We start from the raw sequence: 9012 nt of genomic DNA, 5'->3' as shown, positions 1-9012 counted from the left end.
ACCCAATTTCACTTCTTTGACAAAACGTAAGCCAACTTTGCGGGTTATTCGATCGAGAACACTTTCGATGTCGTGCACCTCGTCTTCTTTTTTGGTCACTCGTAACTCGGGCAAGTAGAAAGTTCCTTTTAGCACTTCACCGTTCATGTCTTCTAATTTATAGACGGGATGATGACGGCCACGCACTCGTCCAGTGACACGAAACAATTCGGTGGTCTAGTTGGGTAAGTAACCTTTGTCGAAAGTGCGTTTTGTTTTGCCAATGCGCACCCAATCCCCCGTCATCAGCAGTCCAGGTTTCTTGGGGACAGTAGTAGGAGACGTACCAAACAGGCGTTCAAACACGATCACTTCCTTGTCTGGAGTCACTTCGTCGGGGGCGCATCCGATGTTCCGATGGTAAGATTGGTTGCAAGTTTTGACCAGGCGCGGTAAGACGTCGATGTAATTCAGAGTGTGTTGATGCATAAAATATTTCCACATGCATTCTCTGAAGGTGAGTTAAAAACGTTCAATTCTTTTTAGCTCAGAAATGCGGTGACTTTGTCGGTTTGCCATCGGAAGGGGTGAGGACCATGTTGTTGCAACACCAGTTTTAAGACTCGCAGTAACTCAGAGGTCGCTCTGGAAGTCAAATGAACGACCCAGGGAAATTTGGACAAGAATTCGATGTCACAAAACAAATACTTGTAGCCGCGATTGTAGGTGGCTTAGTGAGAGACATCAGCTAAATTGGCTTGCCATTGATGATCGATGCCCTCCACTTTGGTGATACTTCTGGTAAATTTTCGCCGAATGCGTTTGTGTAATGTGTACGTGGGGTAAACGTACACTTTTCAGTCGCGTTTTGGCAGCACGATACAGTTTGTAAACTCCTCCGTAACCTTCAGGATTGGATGGATCGTTTTAAATGCTGAATAAAAGATTCTCCATTAGGATTCTCTCTTCAATAAGTCACCCACTGTTCACTGATGCTACTCTTGTTTTGGTGAGGTGGTTTGGAAACGGCTTGGCGTGGCATGGGAGTACAAGTCGATGGTGGTGGTAGTGGTAGTGGTGGTGGTGGCAAAGGGATTGTATTTTTGCATTCTTTTTCCTCTTCTGGCTTTACTTCTTTCTTTTTCAGTTCTGTCGATGGTGGAGTGGACATCATCTTTTTAACCCAAGCTTTGAGTTCTTTATGTTGGGGAGTCGGGGAAGATTCAACAAGGATGCTGAAATCTTACTAGGGATGGGAACCGACGGTTTGCGAAATACTTCTCGTGCATCTTCTTCCTCTGGCATCCGTGTGGCTGTGTCTGTCTTGGTCACTGGGGATGGTGGTGGCAATTGACTTTTCATCATGGCCTTGAAATCTTTCACAATTGGTTTAGCTGTTTCGTCTAAAGCTTTCTGTTGAAAGAGTTGAAGATGTTTAACATGGTCGTACCTTTGCGATTTTTCCGTTTCTGACAAATCGCTGCGATCCATCAACGGTTTCAATTCATGCTGTAACTGTGACTTCTTGGTCAGATGAGAATTTGCAGGTAAATGAGGGGTGCCTTGTTCTTGCAACGATGGAATTCCATCTACTGTTTGTAGGGTACTAAAATCAGCATTCGTCCTTCCATGAGATTCCAAATTACACGCATGAGGTCTTTCCACAAATTAGGTCCTTTTTATCTTGTTCTTTCTCTTTATCTACCCGAGTCGCTCTGTACGAGTCATCCAACGATTCCTCCGAGCAGTGCTCCAGTCATTCCTTTGATCAAGAGTCCTATGAGTGCGGGAAAAAAGTCCTCCGCGTTTTAAGAACATCATTTTGTTTTGACGGATGGGGATTTTCTTTTAATCCATATGGCGAAGAACGTATTGATGCTTGGCTAATCGTTCTTTCTGGTGTTTAGACATATCGTTCCTTTCAAGACATTCAGGCAACATTAGCACACGGTATCGATGATGTCTGTCTAGACTGTTCAAATGAGTTGTTTTCGCATGGGTTAAATTGATTTGGACAGGACCGACAAGAGGTCCCAATGTTTAGCTAAACGAGAAGATAGTCCTTTACTTTTTCCTTTTTTGGGTGAAGAATGATGGCTTCTTGGGGGTGACATTTTTTTCGACATTTTTATCTTTCAGGAGAAAAATTATACACTGAAGTCGATTACCTGGCACATGTCCTTTTATATTATTTCTTTAGTCCTCATCAGCGTTGGGACATGAATAAATCATCCCTTTTGCAGGAACCCCTTTTTCTTTTTCTGTATGTGTATTTTCTTTGGCTGACGACGAACGTGTCGATGTTTGGCTATGTATTTTTTCGGATGTTCGGCTAAACAATTAGACTGTACTTTACATTTTCCTTTTTGACATGAGAACGGCGATTATCCACTTTTCGGAGGTGACATATTTTTCCTTTCAGGAGCACAAGAACACTGATGCAAATCGTCTGCCACAGGTCTTTTTATACTGGAATAGGTCGCCACTGATTGTAGGTAAGTAGTATTGTCTTCAAGACATGCATCACCCGACTTTGAATGGTTTCGCAACGGACTAAATCGTGACAGTTCTTGATTCGATGAATCCGGTAAACTCTGTAACACTCCCGATATCTCATGAACTTTGATTTTAGGAAAAGGTACTTTTAAGTGGCTGCCGTTGCGGCTAAAGATGAGGAGGAGGTGGTTACCGACGACGGAGGAGAAGTTCCTTTCGAAGCAGGTTTCCATTCTTTTGTCAAATTCGGAAAGAGGCGTGTCAAATCGGTTTTTTTCTGGCATCACCAGCAACGGCGAAGTGGAAGAAACTGTCACTGCTGCTGATGCTGGAGACACGGTCTCCGTAGGTTACGGTTTGGGGAAATATGGTTGCGTCCTGGCAGCACTGCCTCTCTTGGTGGTAGAAGCTGTTTTCTTGGGACTTATCTAGGGACTTTTTTTCTGGGGATGTGACCTAGTCTTGATATCACTGCTCTTTTTCTTCTTGGAACGTTTTTGTTTGGGAAAGGCTTTTATCTTGGGGGTGCCTGCAGGGGCGTCAGGATACCATTTTAAGAGGGAGTGAATGATGACATCTCCTAGAAAACCGCTACCTCCAGGTTTCAAAATGCTTTTTGGTTGAGTGTCGATTCTTGGATCTGCCAGTTGCGACAAGGCTACTTTGTGTTTGTCAAAAACGCGTTTGGCTTGATGAGGGATGTGAATGATGCCTTGCAGTAATTGACGTGCTGTCACCATAAACCATCGTAAGACTTCTTTGAACCTGGCTTCTAAGACACGAGCACGTATTCGTTCGCCATTGATACCGTATAGGGCTCGGATCAATTTGACTGGAAGATAAGACTGAATGGATGTCATGTTGACAATGTGTGAGACAGACTAGAAGTGTCTGAGGTTTTTGTAGTTTTTTTCACACTGACGGGGACGCGTACACGACAGGCCCTCCGTTTTGGCACCGTTTGTGAAACAGACGGGTACAAAATCACAAATAATCGAGTGTGATGAGTTTTAAATCGACGAGTAAATATGCGTGAGGTGTTTGAGTGGCACCGCCGTACGCATGAGTCAGCCAAGTACTTCTTCCTGACTGTTTGGCTAACACTTAAACTTGAGATTTATATATGGGACTCTTACACAAAACCACCTAATGAGCATTGAGACTGATGGTAGATGGGCTTTACATTGTTGAAAAAAAATTGGGTGATGTAAATGACACTGGCATTACGATGATGCCTCTTGCGTGTAACCAAAGTTCAATTTCTTCTTTGTCTTCTCCTAACATGTCTAAGATGACCAGATGTGTCTGACTGGTGTCAGACACGATTCCATCGCCTTCGCGAGGAATGCCTTCCACAAAAACGATGGATGGAGTCTTTGACTTTCTCGAAGAAGAATGTAAGCCGATTGCCACTCATTGCAACACCATACGATGCGTTGAGGTGGACTATCGATTATATGATTTTTGTGTTCATACAAAAGTTTGACAAATTCGGTTTCGTCTGAATCACTCGGTCCAGTAATTAACATGTTGAAGGAATGATGAAGATACAGAGCCTCCCAACTGGAACGATATAACTTTTCGTTGATGGCTTTTGAAAGTCGAAGAAGAGATAGAAGAATAAGATGTAGCCATAGCGCGTATGTTTAGAATTTTGAAACTAACATAGTCAAGAGTTTTTATTATTTTCAGGACGCATTTATTCCAAGTTAAATACACGAAATACAAAAATACATAAAAGACAAATGGTTGAGGACATGGCTAACATGAGAAGCAAAACGATTAAAATGCTATACAACTACGTCACTATACTCTAAGTTTGAGGAAAATGTGGTGTTCTAGGGACAATTTGTAACGTTTATGGGAGTCTCTACACTAGGCACAGTCTCACATGTATCCTCCCGGAATGGCTTTTTGGTTGTGTCGATGTTGACGACAGTACTGTTGCTGTCCTTAACTGTGTTGTTTTCTCGGTGTCGGGTGCTTCTTCTTCTTTCACTGTGGCTAACACGGATTTAAAGGTCACATTTTTCAATGGACGTTTTAAGTTCACTTTCGTCGTTTGAGGGCGTATGACAGCCATGGTGTTCTAGGGCATGAAGGAATAGGACTTGGTCTTGTCAAAGGTGCACGTTTTGGCGACGGTACAGGCTTCTTTCAATGGATAGATCCCTCCGTTCTCGAAATTTTCCACAGCAGCGGCGTAAAAGGTCCACGTCGGAAAGACAATACTTTAATATTTCTTCCTGAAAGTCGAAGGGGTCCGAAGCGCGAGTTTGGTACCAAGCACAGAAAGCTTCTCGTTGTTCTGTGCGCATGTTGTCGGGGTCGTAGTAGAAGGCATCAGGAAAATGTGACAGGACGGCGTGTTGATTAGCTTCGGTGCTGAAAAAAGTGTGGAAAATATCCTGTTGACATTTCTTTCATTCCAAACGTTTTAGGCATCCGACTCAAAAGCATGGCTAAACAGCTCATGGAATCTTTAAACCGTACTTGTCCCACTTGCTTGGAAATGATTTTCGCTCCGTTCAAAGTGACTTTCGGGCGTTCGGTGCCTTGTTCCGTGTAGTATTTCAGAAGAAACTGTCCACCGTATCCCGAGAAAATGTGTGCCATCACCGTGGCATAGCGATGACAATCTCCGTAACGTTCGATGTCCTTTTGACTCCACGTCTCGTCAATGGGGTTTAAGATCCACTGGGCAAATCGGCCAGTGGGCTAGGTCCCCGAAAAATTTTTTCACGTCCTCCAGGATTATTGCAACAGTGTGGGTTATGAAAAGAAAAGACAGGTTCTTGGATGCGTTTCTCGCACGCTCGATGGGCCATGCAGAAATTAGGAATGTGAATTCCGGTCTCATGCATGCATTCGAAACCGAAAAAGATGAAATTCCCTTTCTTCGTATCATCGTCCTCCTCCTATCTGGACTGATATTTTTGAATGCTGCTGTTGTTGTAGGGTTTAATGCCATTTTCAGCACAAGATAGGATATACATGGCGGCCAGTATATCTGGAGGAGGAAGTACCCTGGAAAACCCCGGGAAGAACCACAGACCCCAGAGAAGCTACTGGCAGGCTTTCTCACATACCCACGTTAGCCGAACCTGAGACACGATCCCACGCAGACAGAGGTGAGATGGCAGTGATACGGAAAGGTGAGCGCTTTAGACCACTCGGCCACCTTTTAATGTAACGTTTGTGTTCCAAGTCCACGATTTGGCAACAAATGTGACATCGTTTCTTTCCTTGACAAATATGAGACTCGGTACTATTGGTAAGTATGCTTTGTCCACAAGTGGGGCAAAGTCTCAGGATTTGACATTCACTTTCTCGCTTTGAACCTTGCGTCTTGAGATGTTGATGGTAACAGGTTAGGTTGACAAATGTTCGCTGACAAGCTGAGCAATGCATTCGCTTTTGTCCTTCGTCAAGACAGGGTGTAGAGGCTAAACAATATTCACATTTCGATCCGCACTGAAAGTGTTGCTCTCGATTGTTATATCCACAGTCACATTTCTCACAATAATAACTGTATCCGAGGAATACGGTGATGCTGGTAATGGGATCGAAGTGTTCTTTGTGATGATAAACGTGAATGTATTTTCCATCTTTGCAATCGTCGCCTCGAAACAACAGATCTCCACACACTTCTTGAGGGTGCACTTTCAACGTGTAGTGTGTAGCCAAGACTTCTTGCAATTTTTGCATTACAGGGATGCTACAAGTGGCGTCTTTGGATAGGCTTGCTTGATGTAACAGGAGTTGTTTCACTTCGTTGTTTGGCTCGGTCCGATTGTCGAATGCTTTTCCAGACTCTTTTCCGATCTGCCGTGTCGTTCTTGTCGACATACGTTCGTCCCAAGACGAAGGCTCAGGCTAAACACATCTTGTCCTGAATGTTGTTAGTTTGGACGATGTTGTGATTGGTGCTGCAACGGTCATCCACGAATTAACACTTTTTTGTGTCCGTCCCCTTTCGGAGGAGAAACGTGGGCCATGTAAAGCGTAGCTTTTCCATCGGTGATGTAAAATTGGTCGTTGGATTGCTGAACGTGTTGAATCATGTCAATGACTTTGGAAGGTATCAGTTCTGCCGGGCTGCTAAACTCGATTTAAACGGGCGATTTCAAACTGTCGTGATAAATGGAGAGTGTCAAGCTATAATCTTTTCAGTGTGGTTAACAAGGAATCCCACAAATAGGTGACGAAGCCTTCTGCTTTCTCCAGTGGTACTTCGGACTTGAAATCTTTAAACTTCACCGTGTACGTGTAGGCCGTGGTTCTAAATTTTCTGGAGGAGAGTTTTCCCGTCTCTCTAATGTGGTAATAATTTTCAGCTGATAATGGTGGTTGACATTGGTTAGACCTTGAATCTCTCGGTTTGGTCTCGGACGTAGCAGGTGTGGATTCAGGTTCGCAAAGGTCGTCTTGAAAATCGCAGCCATGTATTTGAGCCAAGACTTCAGCTAGTGTGCGAGGCGATATATCATGTTTCTGCGTCTAACTTTCTTCTCCTTTCTCAATGAAATCGTGTGATCGTGTCATATTGCTTGCAAAATGTCAAATGACTAGATTTTAAACGTAGAGGGTGACTATATATATGGTCAGTGACTTAGAGTATTCATTTCACTCCCAAGCAGTTGTGAAGATGGAAGAGCCAACACAGATGGAACTTCTGATCAAAGCTTTGCGAGGCGTCATACGAAGGTTTTCTTCAGAGAAGGCAATGGAGTTTTCCTCCTTCCCAGATAAATGTCAAAGTAAGACAGGCGTCAAGAAAGACAAAGGTCAAGATACCTGTTATCATTGTCAGGAGAAAGGAGATTGGTCTTCCGACTGCCCTAAGAAAATAGTAGCCAGATCAAAGAAACAATAGGAGGAGGAGAAGGTTCTGAACATGAAGTACCCTCCGAAAAGGAAGAAAAATGCATACCAGTCAAGAAGGATAAGAAAAGAAGACGAAAAGGGTAAGAAAAACATATGCCAGTGAAGAACTTCAAAAAGGGAGAACCAGTGAGTGAAGGAAGAAGAAAATGAACTTTTTGGTGATGTGTTGTGAAATATTATTGTAACTTCTGAAAGGAGAGAATATACCAGAACGAGAAACGTAGTGTCTCTTGGTTTTCATTTCGTAATAATAAAGACCCGCACTCACGCACGTACGTCATGGGATAAAAGGACCGTTGAGCGCTTGTTTTTGGAACAAACTCAAGAACGGGAGGCAATGAGTTTTAACTGACATATACCTTTGCCAAGACCAAGTCCTACTCCTTCGCCTGCTACAGTCGACGATTTGGTAAAGGTCACTACTGTTGGTATCTCAGGAGTAGTGGGAGTGCTGACTGGGTTGGAATGTTAGGCTCTAGAAGGTCTTTTTCTCTTGGGTCGAGCTAAAAAAGTATTATACATTCGTTTCAGACTCCTTAACTCTGCCAAAATGTTTAATCGTAACATGACCGTATGACTTTCACTGTCCTTCTCTCCTAGACCTTGCTTCTTCTCTGCTTCTTCTTCCTCTTGTTTTCTTCTTGCCCCTTCTTCTCGCTCTTGAATGAGAAAGACTTGTTCTGCTTCTTTCTGCTGCTGTAAAAGTTCTTCCAATTCTTTCTGCCTTTGTCTAAAATCAACGACTCAAGGTAAGGAATGAGGAGGCGGTACTGTTACCGGTACAAAATCTTGAGAAAAGGAAAGAAAATCCACTAAATCCTAGTGAAAATCATTCTCTTCTAGAAGTGTCACCTTGGTTCTTTGGTAGCCACAGCTATGCCATCAATCCTCGTCTCAACTGCCGGTGCACCCTGACTGACAGTCTTCTTTGTTTCCGTCATTTTGGAACTCTGTGGCATCGATTCACTGCGCACAGACGCTAGCACATCTTTATATGGAATGTGACGTAATAGGTAGCTCTCTTCTGATTGGAAGAGAAACTCCGCGCTCTGCCTAAATTGTGTGTGTGTGTGTGTGTGTGTGATTTGGATTTTTAACGTAGCTTTAACAATTTTTAAGTCATATCGCTACGATGTCTGCAGTGTGACAGTTTATAATGATGTCTAGCACTAGAGCATCATGCCGCAGACATGTAGCATGATATCCCACCCAGTCACATTATCCTGACACCAGGCCAACCAGCCCTAACACTAATCTCTTAATGCTGAGCGGCAAGCGAGTCAACTGTTAGTACCATTGTTGTAAGTCTTTGGTATGACTCGGCCTGGGATCGAACCCACGACCTTCCGAATCCGAGGCGGACGCTCTAACCACTAGGCCACCGGAGCGGTCTCCTAAATTTTGTAACGCGCGTTTGGATTGGTGAAAGAGGTCAATGTGTTCGATCCGTTCTAAAACTATAAATACCCGTAGTTCGGCTTATTTCATTCACATGTTCTCACGACAAGATGTGTACTAAGGAAGAGTCGTCTACCGGGGATGCTTTTCAGATGCATGTGAAATCGTACTGGGCTATCATCAAGATTACGGATACGGCTATTTGGATGTCAGACAGAGTTTGAGGAAGAGAAGAAGACCCGTACGATGTTC

Source organism: Sinohyriopsis cumingii, chromosome 19 (genome assembly GCF_028554795.1).
Source record: "Sinohyriopsis cumingii isolate HCF-2022 chromosome 19, ASM2855479v2, whole genome shotgun sequence".
NCBI lineage: Eukaryota > Metazoa > Mollusca > Bivalvia > Unionida > Unionidae > Sinohyriopsis > Sinohyriopsis cumingii.
The sequence above is the reverse complement of the archived record's forward strand: the minus strand, read 5'-3'. Positions refer to the sequence as shown.